We start from the raw sequence: 15896 nt of genomic DNA, 5'->3' as shown, positions 1-15896 counted from the left end.
AATAATAATAATAACAACAACAAAGATGGCGAAAACAACATTCTATGTGGTTTATGTGTTTATTTATATAAATAACATTTACTTCTCAAATCAAACCTGAGAGGTACAAATGGTACATCTAGTCTGCATTTGGGAAACTGAGGCCCAGCTGTGAGTGGTGGAGCTGGTGGGGGTCCCAGTGTGAGTGGTGGAGCCGGTGGGGGTCCCGGTGTGGGTGGTGGAGCCGGTGGGGGTCCCGGTGTGGGTGGTGGAGCTGGTGGGGGTTCTGGTGTGGGTGGTGGAGCTGGTGGGGACCGGTGTGAGTGGTGGAGCTGGTGGGGGTCCCGGTGTGGGTGGTGGAGCTGGTGGGGGTCCCAGTGTGGGTGGTGGAGCTGGTAGGGACCGGTGTGGGTGGTGGAGCTGGTGGGGGTCCCGGTGTGAGTGGTGGAGCTGGTGGGGGTCCCGGTGTGGGTGGTGGAGCTGGTGGGGGTCCCAGTGTGGGTGGTGGAGCTGGTGGGGACCAGTGTGAGTGGTGGAGCTGGGCAGCACCTGACACCAGGATCTGGGACCTCTGATCTTAGCCACTAAACTAGGTCTTCCTGAGCCCTTGATGTTCTTTCTTTTCAGTGAGTGTATTTCAGAAGCCTCTTTGCCTTTTCTGGTGGAGCCACTCTCCTCTGCACTTTTCCACCCTTGTTGTCCTCAAGCATGATAGGTCACACATCCTCTTTCTCTGCATATCCATCCCCTGCACCATGCGGGGTCTGCACTCTTGTGAGGGAGACGTTTCTCCTGACGCTCGCCCGCTCCCGAGAGCTGCTGCCTTCTGACCTCATGCCTCGCAAGTGGGCTGCGCCGTCCCTGTATCAGCACTCAGAGGTGAGGTCAGGGGTCCCTTTCCGCGGCCAGCGCTGGCCAGGCTACAGCCCTCATCACATGCCTGAAGTCCGTCTGGGATGTCTGCCTGCCTGGTGACCTTCTGCTTCAAATAAGGGTCTAGACAAGCTGTCTGTGGGTTGGACACTGAGGTTGTTTACAACATTACCCGTCCTAAAATAAGACCATGAAAATATTATCTGGCTCTCGCAGCGGCTGGCAAGAAAACCGGCCTCCACCCCGTGGACTGTACAACTCTGTAAGCAGAATCAGGAAACCCAGGGATTTTGCCTGCTGTTTTACTTGGGATCAGAGTTAGTTCCCCCACAAGAACGTTGCATTGGTGCCTGAGTTTCTGTCACCAAGATTCCTCCGCCCTCTGGGACCGGCGACCAGGAAGGATGTTCCACACTTAGCCCTACGTGTAGAAACTTGGTGTTCTTCGTTGTTTGCTAACTGGCTCAAAGGGATGTTTCTTGACCGCACTGGGTTCTGAGCTCCTGACTGCGTGTTTTGTTGGTGCTACTAGTAGCGATGGCTGGCAGCCTCAAGCTGCCCGCCCAGTCTCAGTGACCATGATGGGAGCGGGGGCCCCTCCTGTGCCACTTACCTGAGGGCAAGAGAAACGTGCTCTTCCTTCTCTTCCTGCAAAGTCAGAGGAAGCAGTGGGGTCAGCGTCCAGTCAGGAGCTCTGACAGGGAATAAAAATGGACACAGTGTGCTGGACACATGGGGCCCACCTAACGCCATCTCGTTCACTGGAAGGACGAGGTCAAGTGGGAAAGAGAAAAGTGTAAGCCTTCTGGAAGGAGCTGGGCACAGGGGGGCTTCGGAAGCCTCTGTATTCACTAGTCAGGGTGGTGGAAAGAGTGAAAGGTTCAAGCAGCCACTCGAAAGGAAGAACCCTTGTTGCCCAAAGTGGTCTAGATCCCCCTCAGATGAGTCAAGGCCTCCTCCACTGTGCTCTGGCTTTCTTTCTCTGTGACCAGTTGACAGCTGTTCAGTGGGCAGGTGTGGTCAGGGGTGGGCAGGTGTGAGCGGGAGTGGGCAGGTGTGGGTGGGAGTGAGCAGGAGTGGGCGGGAGTGAGCAGGAGTGGTCAGGTGTGAGCGGGAGTGAGCAGGAGTGGTCAGGTGTGAGCGGGAGTGAGCAGAAGTGGGCAGGTGTGGGTGACAGTGAGCAGGAGTGGTCAGGTGTGGGCAGGAGTGAGCAAGTGTGAGCAGGAGTGGGCAAGTGTGGGAGTGTATAGGTGTGGCTGGCAGTGTGCAGGTGTGGTCGGGAGTGGGCAGGTGTGGGTGGGCGTGAGCAAGAGTGGTCAGGTGTGGGCGAGAGTGGGCGGGTGTGAGCGGGAGTGGGCAAGTGTGGGTGGGATTGTGCAGATGTGAGTGGGAGTGTGCAGTTGTGGTCAATAGTGGGCAGGTGTGGGTGGGAGTGAGCAGTTGTGGTCAGGTGTGAGCAGGAGTGAGCAGGTGTGAATGGGAGTTGGCAGGTGTGAGTGGTAGTGGGCAGGTGTCGGAAGTGTGCAGGTGTGAGCAAGAGTGGGCAAGTGTGCGTGGGAGCGTGCAGGTGTGGTCAGGAGTGAGCAGGTGTGGGTGGGAGTGAGCAGGAGTGTGCAGGTGTGGGTGGGAGTGGTTAGGATGAGGAGTGAGCAAGTGTGGGTGAGTGTGCAGGTGTGTTTGGGAGTGGGCAGGTGTGAGCGGGAGGGGGCAGCTGTGAGCAGGAGTGTGCAGGTGTGGGTGGGAGTGGAGGTGTGAGCGGGAGTGGGCAAGTGCGTGGGAGTGTGCAGGTGTGGTCAGGAGTGAGCACATGTGGGTGAGAGTGAGCAGGAGTGGGTAGGTGTGTGCAGGAGTGAGCAGGAGTGGACAAGTGTGGCTAGCAGTATGCAGGTGTGGGTGGGAGTGTGCAGTTGTGTCTGGGAGTGGGCAGGTGTGAGCGGGAGAGAGCAGGAGTGGTCAGGTGTGGGCGGGAGTGAGTGGGAGTGGGCAAGTGTGGGTGTGAGTGTGCAGGTGTGGATAGGAGTTTGCAGGTGTGAGCAGGAGTGTGCAGGTATGTGTGGGAGTGTGCAGGTGTTGTCAGGAGTGAGCACGTGTGGGTGAGAGTGAGCAGGAGTGGGTAGGTGTGCACAGGACTGGGCAGATGTAAGCAGGAGTGGGCAAGTGTGGGTGGCAGTGTGCAGGTCTGTGTGGGAGTGTGCAGTTGTGTTCGGGAGTGATCAGGTGAGGGTGGGAGTGAGTGGGTGTGAGCGAGAGTGGGCTAGTGCGGGTGGGAGTGTTCAGGTGGGGGTGGGATTGTGCAGTTGTGTTTGGTAGTGGACAGGTGTGTGTGGGAGTAGGCAGGTGTTGGGAGTGTGCAGGTGTGTGTGGGAGTGTGCAGGTGTGAGCGGTAGTGGGCAGGTATGGGCGGGAGTGCACAGGTGTGGGTGGGAGTGAGCAGGTGTGAGCGGGAGTGGGCAAGTGTGTGTGGGAGTGTGCAGGTGTTGTCAGGAGTGAGCACATATGGGTGAGAGTGAGAAGGAGTGGGTAGGTGTGCAAAGTAGTGGGCAGATGTAAGCGAGAGTGGGCAAGGGTAGGTGGCAGTGTGCAGGTGTGTGTGGGAGTGTGCAGTTGTGTTCGGGAGTGGGTAAGTGTGGGCAGGAGAAAGCAGGAGTAGTCAGGTGTGGGTGAGAGTGAGCGGGTGTGAGCGAGAGTGTGGTAGTGTGGGTGGGATTGTGCAGGTGGGGGTGGGATTGTGCAGTTGTGGTTGGTAGTGGGCAGGTGTGTGCGGGAGTGGGCAGGTGTTGGGAGTGTGCAGGTGTGTGGGAGTGTGCAGGTGTTAGCAGTAGTGGGCAGGTGTGGGTGGGAGTGTGCAGGTGTGGTTAGGAGTGAGCACATGTGGGTGAGAGTGAGCAGGAGTGGGTAGGTGTGGGCATGTGTGAGCGGGAGTGGGCAAGCATGGGTGGGAGTGTTCAGGTGTGGGTGGCAGTGTGCAGGTGTGGTCGGCAGTGGTCAGGTGTGGGTGGGAGTGAGCGGGAGTGGGCAAGTGTAGGTGGGAGTGTGCAGGTGTGGGTGGGAGTGTGCAGGTGTGTTTGGGAGTTGGCAGGTGTGGGAGGGAGTGGGCAGGAGTGGGTAGGTGTGGTCAGGAGGGAGCAGGTGTGTGTAGCAGTGGGCAGGTGTGAGCGGGATTGTGCAGGTGTGGGTGGGAGTGAGTGGGTGTGAGCGGGAGTGGGCAAGTGTGCGTGGGAGTGTGCAGGTGTCGTCAGGAGTGAGCAGGTGTGGGGGGGAGTGAGCAGGAGTGGTCATGTGTGAGCGGGAGTGGGCACATGTGAGCAGGAGTGGGTAAGTGTGTGTACCAGTGTGCAGGTGTGGTTAGGAGTGAGCAGGTGTGGCTGGGAGTGAGCAATGGTGGTCAGTTGTGTATGAGAGTAAGCAGGATTGCTTAGGTGTGAACGGGAGAGGACAGGTGTGAGTGAGAGTGGGCAGCTGTGGGTGGGAGTTTGCAGGTGTGGTCAGGAGTGGGTAGGTGTGGGCTGGAGTGACCAGGAGTGGTCAGGTGTGGGCCGGAGTGGGGGGGTGTGAGCGGGAGTGGGCAGGTGTGGGCGAGGGTGAGCAGGAGTGGTCAGGCGTGGGTGGGAGTGAGCAGGTGTGGTTAGGAGTCAGCATGTGTGGGTGGGAGTGAGCAGGAGTCGGTAGGTGTGCACAGGCATGGACAGGTGGGAGTGTGAGTGGGCAAGTCTGAGTGGAAGTGTTCAGGTGTGGGTGGCAGTGTGCACGTGTGGTCGGGAGTGGGCAGGTGTGGGCAGGTGTGAGTGAGAGTGGGCAAGTGTCAGCGGGAGTGGGCAGGTGTGTGTGGGAGTGAGCAGGAGTTGTCAGGTGTGGGCGGGAGTGGGCAGGTGTGGTCGGGGGTGGGCAGGTGTGGTTGGGAGTGGGCAGGTGTGGGCGGTAATGAGCAGGAGTGGTCAGGTGTGAGCGGGAGTGAGCAGGAGTGGTCAGGTGTGAGCGGGAGTGGGCAGGTGTGAGCGTGAGTATGCAGGTGTGGGTGGGAGTGTGCAGATGTGGTCAGGAGTGGGCAGGTGTGGGCGGGAGTGAGCAGGAGTGGTCAGGTGTGAGCGGGAATGGGCAGGTGTGGGCAGGTGTGAGTCTGCAGCCGCTGTGATGTGATGTAACGGTGCCATCCGACTTCCCGCGTCCTCCGCATGAGGCATCCATAGGGTGCAGATGTCTCTGGGCCGGCCACGCCCAGTCTGCCCTGGGTTTGTGTCCACCCTGTGGACATGTCCTTGCCAGATGCTATGGGAGAGGCATCCTGGGCTCGTCTGAGCCTACCAAGTCTGTGTGGTCTGGGTGACCTGTGGGCTGCATGCCTGTGTCCCTAGAGAATTCCTCTGTTAAAGCCCTGACCCCACTGTGATGGCTTTAGGTTCAGGCCTAGAGGTTGGTGGGTTTAAGTGAGGTGATGGGGTGGGACCCTCGTGGTGGGATTAGTGCCCTCAGAAGAAGCGCAGAAGAGACCAAAGTTGCTCCACACCCGTGAGGACACAGCAAGAACATGGCTGCAGACAAACCAGCAAGGGTCCTCTCTAGAACCTGACCCTGTGGGACTTTGACCCTGGACTCCTGGCCTCCAGAACCATGAGAAGTAAGCGTCTGTTTGAGCCACGAGCCTGAATTCTTATATTATGGGAGCCCGGGCCATGGGGGTGGGAATAGCTGAGTTTCATACAAGCATCCTGGTTCTCTAGCTTAAACCCAGCGTGGGGGAATGGAATGGTGGGGGACATTGTGCTGACCTTTGCCCACCTTGCCCTTGACTTTCTCAGGCCTCCCGCACTCTGCATCCCCCCACCCCTGGAGCTGGGGTCCTGCCTCTGCCCCCGTGTGGGCCCTGGCTGTCACCTGTGGCACCCGCCCTGCCCCTGCTCACATGTCCGACCCCCGCGAGCCCGTCAGTCATAGCCTGGCAGGTCTGACCCTCCTCGGAAGTCGCTGGGACCCCGAGCCCAGTGACACCTCCTCCTGCATGGGTCCCCCTGGAGGGGTGGGTGGTCACTGGCCTTGTGTGAGGTCCGAGGGTCTCTCTCTTAGACATTTTTTATTGTATTATATGAATTTTAAAACAACCACATTTGGTTCATTTGATAATATTTTTAAACCAGAGTCTGTCGATCACATTTAGCTTGGGTTGCACTGGGGCTTTGCCAGTGAAGTGCGAGAGCACAGAACTGTTCATTCGTGGCGGGAATGATGTATGGGGTGTGTCGGAAGAAACCGCCCGCTTTGCCCATGATAGTCTGGGAACAGTGGCCGGACAATTTTACATAGTGTCTGCAGGTGCCTACCGGTCTTCCTGGGTTATCACAAACAGACGAGTGGGTCTTACCTGCAGGTCCAGATCTTTGGCAAGCATCATTCCATCATTTATGTGATGACGTATCATTTATCTAGTGATTTAGTTTAATAACATCACATCACTGATTTACCAGAAATGCAGACACCTAACTACTTCTTTCTGAGTGATAATTTTCTTACCTCTAGAGGGGAGTGAAATTAAATTAGCATCAGGAAAGTGAGTGTTGGTGGGAGAAGTCACCGAGGCATTTTTAAGTCCTTTGTGACTCATTTGGAAAAGACCAGCTGTCAGGTGTACAGCGATGACGGTTCCAGCAAAGATTTCTGAGCCGTGGGATGGAGCGTCTTCCCTGAGCCTCATCCCACAGTCCCCTTGGTGCCCGTGGCTTCTTTGGTGAGGGTCCCTTGGCTCTCGGTGCCTTGGTGGACCCAGAGGACCTTAGTCCTTCTTCGTGCGTTGCTAAGTGTGCGTCAGATCCACTGGGATCTTTAACGCCCGCCTGGCACATTGCCTGGACTCAGGTGGACCCACAGGCTGTGGTCCCCCAGGCCTGGCACGTGGGGGGCACTCAGGGATAGCTTACAGGAGCTGATGTGCAGAAGGGGCTCCACAAGCTGGAATGTCAGCCCAGGTCTAGAAAGGATTATGTTAAATAGGGTTTAAAAAACGATGCTGTGCGTGTGCAACTGGGAAAGACGGTGCCGGGGCCGCTCGTGGAGAGAGAAGGGCTGCTTTGATTAAAAATGGGTCTTGAGTCAAAAGTTCAAGGTGATCTTAGCAGAAAAGCAGGTCCGACCTCTGCTGCAACAGAAGGTTTCCTGAGTTAGCTGCTTTGTTATGCTCTGTCTCGGAGGCTGCTGTCCTCTGAGAAGGAGGACCCACAACACAGGAGCCGCCCCACCCCAAGTGGAGGGACCAGATGTGGAGGAGGATGGAGGAGGATGGGGAAGGGGCGGAGATCACAGGGCTCTCCGTCAGCCACAGGCGCAGCCTCGTCTAGGCCCCTGTGGGGAGTGGCCCTGTACAGGTGGCCCTGTACGAGTCCCAGCAGCCTTGGACCTGAGCGTCCCCCGGCAGCCCCGCCCCCCCGGGCTGTGTGGGTGCAGCCTCTCCCGTCGGGCTGGGAGACAGACCCCAGCCCTTGTCTTTCACCGTCGCCCTCGGAGTGGGGACAGCAGGTGACCTTTCAGAGAAGCACTTTCTGTAAACACACACGTGCAAAAGTGATGAATCAGGATGAATGTGGGCCGTGGAGGGAACCTGTGAAGTGGCAGAAGCTGGATTAGATCCTCTGAGGGGCAACTCGTGTGTCTGGAAGGGGGTCACCAGAAAGCATGAGGAATCCCTTCCCTCCCTTCCAGCGCGGACAAGCAGAGGCTGCCTGTGAACCGGCTGATGTTGACAGGGGTCACGTGCAGGTCCTGAGCCCATTGGGAAGGTCCTGGGGTTTTTAGCATCTGTCTCACGGTGGTTAGTGTCACAGCACTTCTGCACACGGCAAGGAGGAGACTTTCCATGGGGGAAACCATGGCCCAGCAGCTGCAATACTTTGGCCAGACACAGAGGCAGGACGTGAACTTGGCCTGGATGAGTCCACAGCCCCCGGCGTCCTCCCTGTCCCTTGCAGGGCCCCAGCGCTGCACCCACTGGGCTTGGAGGAGACCCCAGACTACTGGGCCTCTTGCGAGGGCTGAAGCTGCTCTCCAAACACAGTGCAGGCTGGCACAGTGCAGACTGGCGTTTGCTGTGGGGAAGGATGCTTTTGTATGCGAAGTGGCAGGAGCTCGACACGTGGTTCTCAGTAGCCCTTTATCCTATGGAGGGCGGACGGTCCGGAAGCTCTTAATCCACCAAGCAGGAGCCCCTTGTTGGCTCCCAGTCCCGAGGTGACAGCCTCTCAGAGAGGCCCTGGTGTCCCGTGGGAGGCTGACGCTCCTCCTCGGTGTGCCGGCCTGGGGGCAGCACTGTGCTCGGGACTGGGTGGGCTGAGGAGGGCTGGCTCTGTGGCCTCTGGAAACGCCAGCCAGTGATGGGGAAGGAGCAGGGCGGCCACACCCCGCAGCTCTGACACCTCGGGAACAGCACCACCAGCCGCCAGGATTTGTGGGGTACCCGAGGGCAAATGGGGGAGCCAGGATTAGTGGGGTACCCCAGGGTGAATGGGGGGCCAGGATTAGTAGGGTACCCCAGGGCAAATGGGGGGCCAGGATTAGTGGGGTCCCCCAGAGCAAATCAGGGACTTCTGCTTCACTGGCTCTTTCAGGATGCATTTGGCTGCAAGAAATAAAAGGCCCAGTCGGCTTTAATTGTAAGGAAATGAATTTTGCCTAAGGACAGTCCAGGGACAGAGACCCCGGGGAGGACAGCCTCCCTCTGTGTCCTGGGACCTGATCCTCTTTCCACAGCCACAGCTGGCCAGGCCCGACCTGTGCGCTCACCCACAGGCAGCCATCCCATAGGCTGGTCCCTGAGCCAGCCACTCCCCGCCCCCCGCCCCCCCCCCACAGATGCACACCTGGAGGAAGCAGAGAAAGCAAAGGTGCGGAGATGCGGAGAGAGAGGGAGGGGAGGGCTGGTTAAAAAAAGGAGCAGCACCATTAATGGAAACATGTTTATTTCCGAATTTAAGGCGATCTTTAAACACTCAGCGTGTATGTACTTTGGAATGGTTTTGCCAGGCTGCTCTGTCTTTCAGCCAATAAGGATGTTCGCATAGCCGCGTAATGAGTTGTTACAGCAAGTTTTTCCTTTTGTTATTCAAACACAGTCACATTTTTAAACCCCATTATTACTAGGGCATGAATGTTGTCCTAGCTCTGATCAGCTCTTCTCCCTTTGTTTAATTTTAAAAATTAATTTTCTGGAACTGAGTTAGCTGCCTTGCATGTGGTTTACACATGCATTTACCAGTGATCCAGCTTGGGTCTCCAGAGCCTTCACCTGTGACGTAGCGCGTGTGCCCCAGCATCAGGCTGCCTTTGGTCTTTGCGGGAGAAGCTCGCCGAGCCCTGGTACAGCCGTGTCCCCCAGCCTGTGCCAGCGTGGAGATGGTGCTGCCTCCTGCGTGGTCCAGCCTGGGCTAGGCGTCCACAGCATCCATCCTTGGGCCTCAGTGACTTCTGATGGCTGCGTCCACCTGGAGGCCTGACTGCACGCTTTCACGGGCCCTCTTCTTAGCACCTGCAAGATGTGCACAGGTCACTTCTCTGAAGCCTTCGGGGCTCAGAGCTCATGAGAACCTGTGCCTCACTGACACTTAACCCCACTGCTGGGGGCCCTTAAGGGGCACCACGTGGGGTGAACCGTGGCTGACCCGCCTGCATTTGGACTCTCAGGGCAGTTGTAGAGCCGTGTCAGGACAGGAGCCTGGAGAGCGGTACCTGGCCTCCCGGGGGGACAGAGGAGAAGCCACCATCCAGTGACGGTCACTGTGGCTTTGCCTGGGCGCGTGCCAGCTCATCCCCGCCGTCCTTGTGGAAGGTAAACCCTCTGTACTCAGCGTCCCCCAGGCTGGCATCCTTTCCTTCCCTCCGCTGCCTGTGTTCTCATGAGTGGCGGGCGGACAGCTGCCACCACCCCAGGCTCCCCGCTGTCCCCACTGGAGTCCTGCCCTCCCCCGTCCCTCCTCCTCTCCAGTCTGGTGGGGGGACACGCTTCCTCTCTGCCTCTTCCCTTTGTCCACCCACAGCCCATCAGTCGTGGGGCCTCCCTGGAAACTTTCCTACAGAAGGAATGTAAACCACCTTTGTTGGTTTTTAAAGTGAGAGTGCAGGTATCCCCCCTTTCCAAAAGTTTACACCACCCCACTTGTATAAAAGACTTACATTAGTGTTCGCCAACTAAAAGAGATCCAGAGGATTTTGCCTTTACGAAAGAAGGTGGAGAGTGAAAATAACATCAGCCTGTGTCTTGTAGCCGCTCTTACGGGGGCTGTGCACCCCGGGCAGGCAGGGGCACCTCCAAGCTCCTTTCCTAGGGACCACACCCAGCACCTCAGCATCAGGCGGCCTTAGCTCTGACCCGTGTCTGTGAGCATCTGCGCTTTATCTCCATTTATTTCGTGCACCTGTTAGCAAGCCGTGTCCTAAGGTGATTGCTTCTTCGCTTTACACCTTCTGGCTCAGGAAAGGTCTGGTCGGAACACTGCTTTCAGGTCGCAGGGAACCTGCTCTCGGCAGAGGGGACGCTGAGTTACCATCTGTTTCTCTGGCAAAGGTCATTCAACCAAGACAGACCTGTGATAGTCCTTGGCCGTGTCCCTGGGGGCCACCGCCAGGGAGCCCTGCGTCTCCCCTGCCTCTGAGGCCCCAGAATCCCAGCTCCACCCCGTGCTTCTCGGGAAGCCTCGGTCTCTTTCTCCGTCGGGGAGGCTGGCGGTACAGATGACCTTCTCATGGAGCAGTGGTGACGGGTCCCATCCAGACACTGGAGGTGTAGGCCCAGGACCTGAGCCTCAAGCCCTTCGTCTCCCCGAGACGCCTTTGCAGCGCCGTGGACGAACAGGACCCCATCTCATAAACTGAAACAACCGCCTGCGTAACATGCGAGGAGACGCGTGGACTCAACCAGACCAAACCCGCGAGACCCACGAAGCACGTACGTCCCGTGGCCGCCCATCCTCTCCGCCGGGGTTGCTGCCCTCACGGAGGGCCTGTGCCCCAGGCGGTGCTGTGTGGGCAGGCTCTGAGGGGGGCCCCCTCGGGGGTCACAGTGTCGCCGACACCTGATTCCACGGTGGGTTCGCTTGGCCTTGGAGATGGAACCGGAGACCCTCTGAGGAGCCCGAGCGCGGCCCAGCTCCGTGGCCACCGTGGCCGTGTCCTTGAGCATCAGCCTAGGTCTGAATGGCATGTGCCGGGTCCCTTCCGGTCAGCTAGGCTCCCTCCTGGTTCTTCTGCCTCTGAGCGGTGGCCGGCCTTCCCTGCTTCCCGCCTCGTTGCCCAGCTGACAGCTCTGCGCCTGCGCTTCTCACCCTGCACTTTCTAGAATCCCGTTCACCTGAGTTGTCATGAGAAGAAACATGCAGGAAGTTAGGGGACTTTTGCATTCCTTGTCACCTCCTTGGAAATTCACATTTCATATTAGGTTTTGGAGGAGTCAAGGAATGCTACAGGGAAGAAAAACTATGTCATAGGCCACCTCGAGTCAGCCTAGAGCTTATCAGATGTTTATGATCACAGAGCCACTTTGAACATGGCAAGCTTCCCACGGAACCCACTTTGGGGAAGGATGCTGAATCGTCCTAGATCATTTTTAAATGGTGAAGACCATCCCCTCAGATTTCTCTGGGAATACTGCTGAAACTGAGGTGTTTAAGAGCCCTCTGCGAATTGCAAAGCTCCAAGGTAACTGTCTTCCTACGTCTGTTTTATCCGAACAAGGGATGCAGTCCAGGTAGGTAGCTGTGACCTTCAGGCTGCATGTTTAGCTAAAAATGAAACAGGAGATTCTGTCAGGAACCTGCTGTGAAATCCCAGCCACTAGTGTTTCTCTGGACTATTCATATCTTTTTAAATATAAATTTGCTAAACTTGGGATCCTTTATGATAGCATTGAGTATCTCTTGGTATCTGTAGCTGTCAGGAGTACTGGAAAAGTGGGCACTTATAGTATCTATATCTTTCACGGGAAGAATCCCCATACTTTTGCCAAAAATCTAAGTGTGTGTCTTGACCAGCATGGGCGTCTGTGATCAGGTCCTGCTGCAGAATCAGGGGCCGGGGCAGAGCAAACAGCCATCGAGGTCTGTTAGCAGTCTCAGAAAGGGCTGCCTAGTTTGCTGGATCAAGAAAAATGAGTTCCCTTGGCAAACGAATCTGCTGTTGCTCTGACTTGAAATGTCTTTAGGAAAAGGTAAAGAACCGGAAAATGAACTTCTGGCCCGATTACCCTCCCTGACGGTTCTGACATAAATGCACATGATTAAACACCCTCATTTCCGACGGACCACAGTTCATCCCGTGCGGAAGGTGTCATGTGCTGGAGCGTGAACACCTGTGCTTTAGGAAAAGCCTGTGGACGGTCACAGAAGAACTTTGCTTCCATTCTGTGCTCTCTAAATATGTCATCTTTTTTCAGTTTAAGATAAAGTGTTTCACGAAATCACAAGGTTGAAAAGCATCTGTCAGACCTTTGGGTCTTGGTTGAAGGGGTTCCATGCTTTGGTGAAATCCCCGCCACCTGCTGGGTCCAAGCTGAGTCCGTGCCTTTCCAGGATCACGAGGGACGCTAACTAGAACCTTCCACACACGTGTCCCCGCAGCTGGCTGTGGCCTTTCTGTGTCTCTGCACTGCTCCCGACCGGCCTGCCCGTGCCCTGGCCCGACGGGGCAGCCCCGCTGTACCCCTTCCTGTGTGACCCGGTGCCTGCATGGACTCTGGCCTTCTCTTTCTCTCCATAGCTTTTCTATCTTTCTTTTCTTGGACTCTCACCTCGCTGTCTCAGCACGCATGATGGAAAAGCAATTTGAGTAATAAAAAATGTTTAAAGAAAAATTGGAAGAAACACTGGAGGAAACCAAGTGAAGGCGTTTTGAGTGTCTTCAGAGAGAGAATTCAGTTAACATTGACCCACACCCCCTCCTTTCACTGCTGTGAAGCCAAGTCTCGGCATTTCTAGGAAAAGAGAACACAGATGTGACCCCGTTTAGAAAGGTTCTGAGTGAACAACCTCTGCTGGTAAACTTATTTTAGAACCCAATGCTGATGCCGAGTGCAGTTTATTTTTTCCTCACCCCAGAATAGCTTCCTCGTTGTAATCCCACAGCGGAGATGCTCGTGAATCAAAGCAGCAGTATTTCTCGCTGCCCTCTTTCTGGAATCCTGGATTCTTGGGGTTCATTTGTATCAGGAAACCCTGCACACACGCAGATGGAAGTGTCACGTGCAGCAGCTCCACGGGAAGGGCAGGGGGTGACAGCCGCCCCGCGGTGGGGATGTCACCCCCTCGAGGCGGCAGCAGTGCTGTTGTGAGGGGACCTTGGGTGTTAGGGCCACTGGCTTCTTGCAGACCACGGTCAGTGACAGGGACAGAGACAGCGCCATCTCCATTCCAGTCCCTGCCTCTCTCTTTCTTTTTTTCATATTCTTTTCCAGTAGGGTTTATCACAGGATATTGAATATAGTTCCCTGTGCTCTACAGTAGGACCTTCTTGTTTATCCATTCTATATATAAAAGCTTACATCAAAGCAGATATAACTATATAAATGTTTTTATTTGTTGAATATCCTGCAAGTGTTTTCTGTGTCTCTTCTCCATGGTCTTTGCAAAGAGCACTCGTAATTGCTGAAAACACTGTTAACGAGTGTGTGTTTGGGCCACACTGGGACCCTTGGCCGTGGCTGGCTCTTTGCGTGGGTTCCGGTTGGCCGTGCTGTAGGTGTCGCTTCCCGGAGCCACGGTGAGGTAGGTTTTGTCACGTTTCCAGTGCTCTCCTGGAAGCCAGGTTTCTGGCCAGAGCCCGTGCGTGTCGCTGTGTGTGTGCAAAGGCCTCTCTATTCTGATCACCACGTTCAGGGGCGCACAAGTTTCAGAACTTCTGAGCGCTGATCCCTCACTGGCGGCCTCCCACATGCTCTCTGTGAGAGTGGCCTGGGGGCCCCCGTGGCAGCACATGCTGGCTTTGGAAACCTGCTGTCCCCCAGCTGGGGTGGCCCTCCCTACGCAGGTGGGCAGCTGCGGGCTGCAGGGCCCGCCGGGGCCGGGATTGTGGTAGGGGCAAGAAGGAGCCACCTCTCCTGTCCTGTCCTGTCCTGTCCTGTCCCAGTGGTTGAACACGCTGCGTCTCGGGCCTCCAGACCCGACGGCAGCCTTAGCGCGTCTCTGGCTGTTCCGCGGCTCTTTCCAGGAGGATAGCAGTGTGCGGCCTTGCAGCGCCCGCAGAACCGATGAGGAGGAGCTTCTGGTCCATGTGATGTGAGGAAGGTTCCCTGTGCTGGTCCCCGTGCAGTGCTGTGGAGATGGATCACCGCGTGGACCCGGGTGTGGAGAGCGGGGTCAGGTGATCGCGTCCTGACTCAGGCCCCTGGGCTCGGGTGTACCCCGTCTCCTCAGCCCTGCAGCACAGCCCCCCTTACCTCCCCCATGTGGTCTCCAGTCTGGGAGGATGGCCCCAGGAGGGAGCATCTGAGTGACAATGACCGGCAGGGCCCCGAGAACCCGCCTCCAAACCCCACACCTGGAGGCTGACTGCCGCCCGCCCTGTACCCGGCACGGGGCCAGCAAGGAAATCAAGCCTCCGCCACCTGTGTCCATCTCACAGGCCCGCTCCCCGGTGTGATTTGAGCGGCTTCCACATGTGGGCACTGCCCTCGGGGGCCCAGGAACTGGGGGGAGAGACAAGTGCTGGCCAGTCCTCGGGGGCATGGAATCGCCGGCAGGTCAGACGTGGGACATTCCAGCGGCGGGAAAGGCACCAGCCAGCCAACCAGCAGGGACTGGAGGAGGAGCCTTTAGCTGGGTTGGAAGCAGAGAGTGTTCCAGAAAGAGGGAGGGAAGGTGGTCGGGAAGGACACAGGGTGGAGTGGGGATCCCGGGGTCAGGGCCTGGAGGTCTGGCGAGGACCGGTCTCTCTGCAGAGCTAACTGTGCCAAGCGTCGCTACAGGAAGGCAAGGCACGTTTGCTCTTTTTATTTTTTTTGTTGAAGTACAGTTGATTTAGAATTTTGTGTTCGTTACTGGTGTACAGCAAAGTGATTCAGCTATATCCATATCTACATTCTTTTTCATATTCTTTTCTATTAGGGTTTATCATAGGATATTGAATACAGTTCCCTGTGCTCTACAGTAGGACCTTGTTGTTTATCCATCCTGTATGCAATCGTTTGCATCTGCTAACCCCAAACTCCCAGTCCTTCCTTCCCTCAACCCACCCCCCCACCCCGGCATCCTTAAAAAGTCTACAGGGTGCATTTTTATGGGCTGCACAGGCAGGCATGGGGACAGCCAGGTAGGATGTGGGCACAGCAGGAGCTGAGATGGGTGGGGTGTGGGTGCTGGATGGATTTGAGCAGATCAGCAGCGCTTGGTGATTTCTTGCCCTCCTGTAGCTTCCGTGTCCCTATGATAACTTGAAGCTCTGCGTCCCTCCTTTAAAAATATGTTCAACCCTGTCCTCAGGTCTTAGTGCCTGAATTCCATCCTCTACTCAGAGGAGGCAGGGCCACCTAGGAGATGCTTGAAGCGTGGAGGGAGCCTGTCACCAGGACCTAGGAGCCGCTCGGAGAGCAAAGGCAAGGGAGTAACTCAGGGTTGTGGAGAGACCGGCAGGGGTCACCTTACCAGTCAAGGGTCCCCAGATGACATCACCAGAATGGGCATCCCGAGAAGGACACGACCCACTTCTGTGGCGCCAGCAGGACCGAGGGCCTTCCGCCAAATGTCAGGACTCCTCAAAGGTGTTGAGGTCATAGAAGACCCCAGAAAACAAAACCACAGGGACAACCAAATTTGAGGACCTGTCCAGCTGACGGAGACCAAGGAGACCCAGCAGCTGAGGGCGGCCTGTGGGCCCAGATGAGATCCTGAATCAGCTAATGGTAGGGTATGGATGTGATTTCCTGATTTCCATCCTTGAACTGTGTTCCCCTAATAATGGCAAACGGCTTCTATAGACACTGAAGTTGTTACTGTAGGTGGACTGTTTCTGTCAGAGACCAGAACAGCTACGCACCTGCTGTGACCAAGGCCCTGGTGGCATCCTGGGGACCCGCTGCCCAG

At 56.6% G+C, this 15896-nt stretch overlaps 1 protein-coding gene and 2 long non-coding RNA genes across 3 annotated transcripts in view; all 3 read left to right on the top strand.

Annotated features, from left to right (window-relative positions):
• The window catches only part of GRB10 (growth factor receptor bound protein 10), a 171141-nt gene that overhangs the window by 91330 nt on the left and 63915 nt on the right, over positions 1-15896 (top strand). The gene's annotated exons all lie outside the window — the stretch shown is intronic.
• Positions 317-3025, top strand: LOC309632733. The gene is made up of 3 exons (XR_014247038.1): positions 317-1986; positions 2253-2583; positions 2880-3025. It is a non-coding gene; the product is annotated as an uncharacterized lncRNA (long non-coding RNA).
• LOC309632735 lies at positions 3984-13981 on the top strand. The gene is made up of 3 exons (XR_014247040.1): positions 3984-4351; positions 4792-9658; positions 10303-13981. It is a non-coding gene; the product is annotated as an uncharacterized lncRNA (long non-coding RNA).

Source organism: Balaenoptera borealis (assembly GCF_965194805.1).
Source record: "Balaenoptera borealis genome assembly, chromosome: 7".
Classification (NCBI taxonomy): Eukaryota; Metazoa; Chordata; class Mammalia; order Artiodactyla; family Balaenopteridae; genus Balaenoptera; species Balaenoptera borealis.
This window is presented reverse-complemented; position numbering and strand designations above follow the sequence as displayed.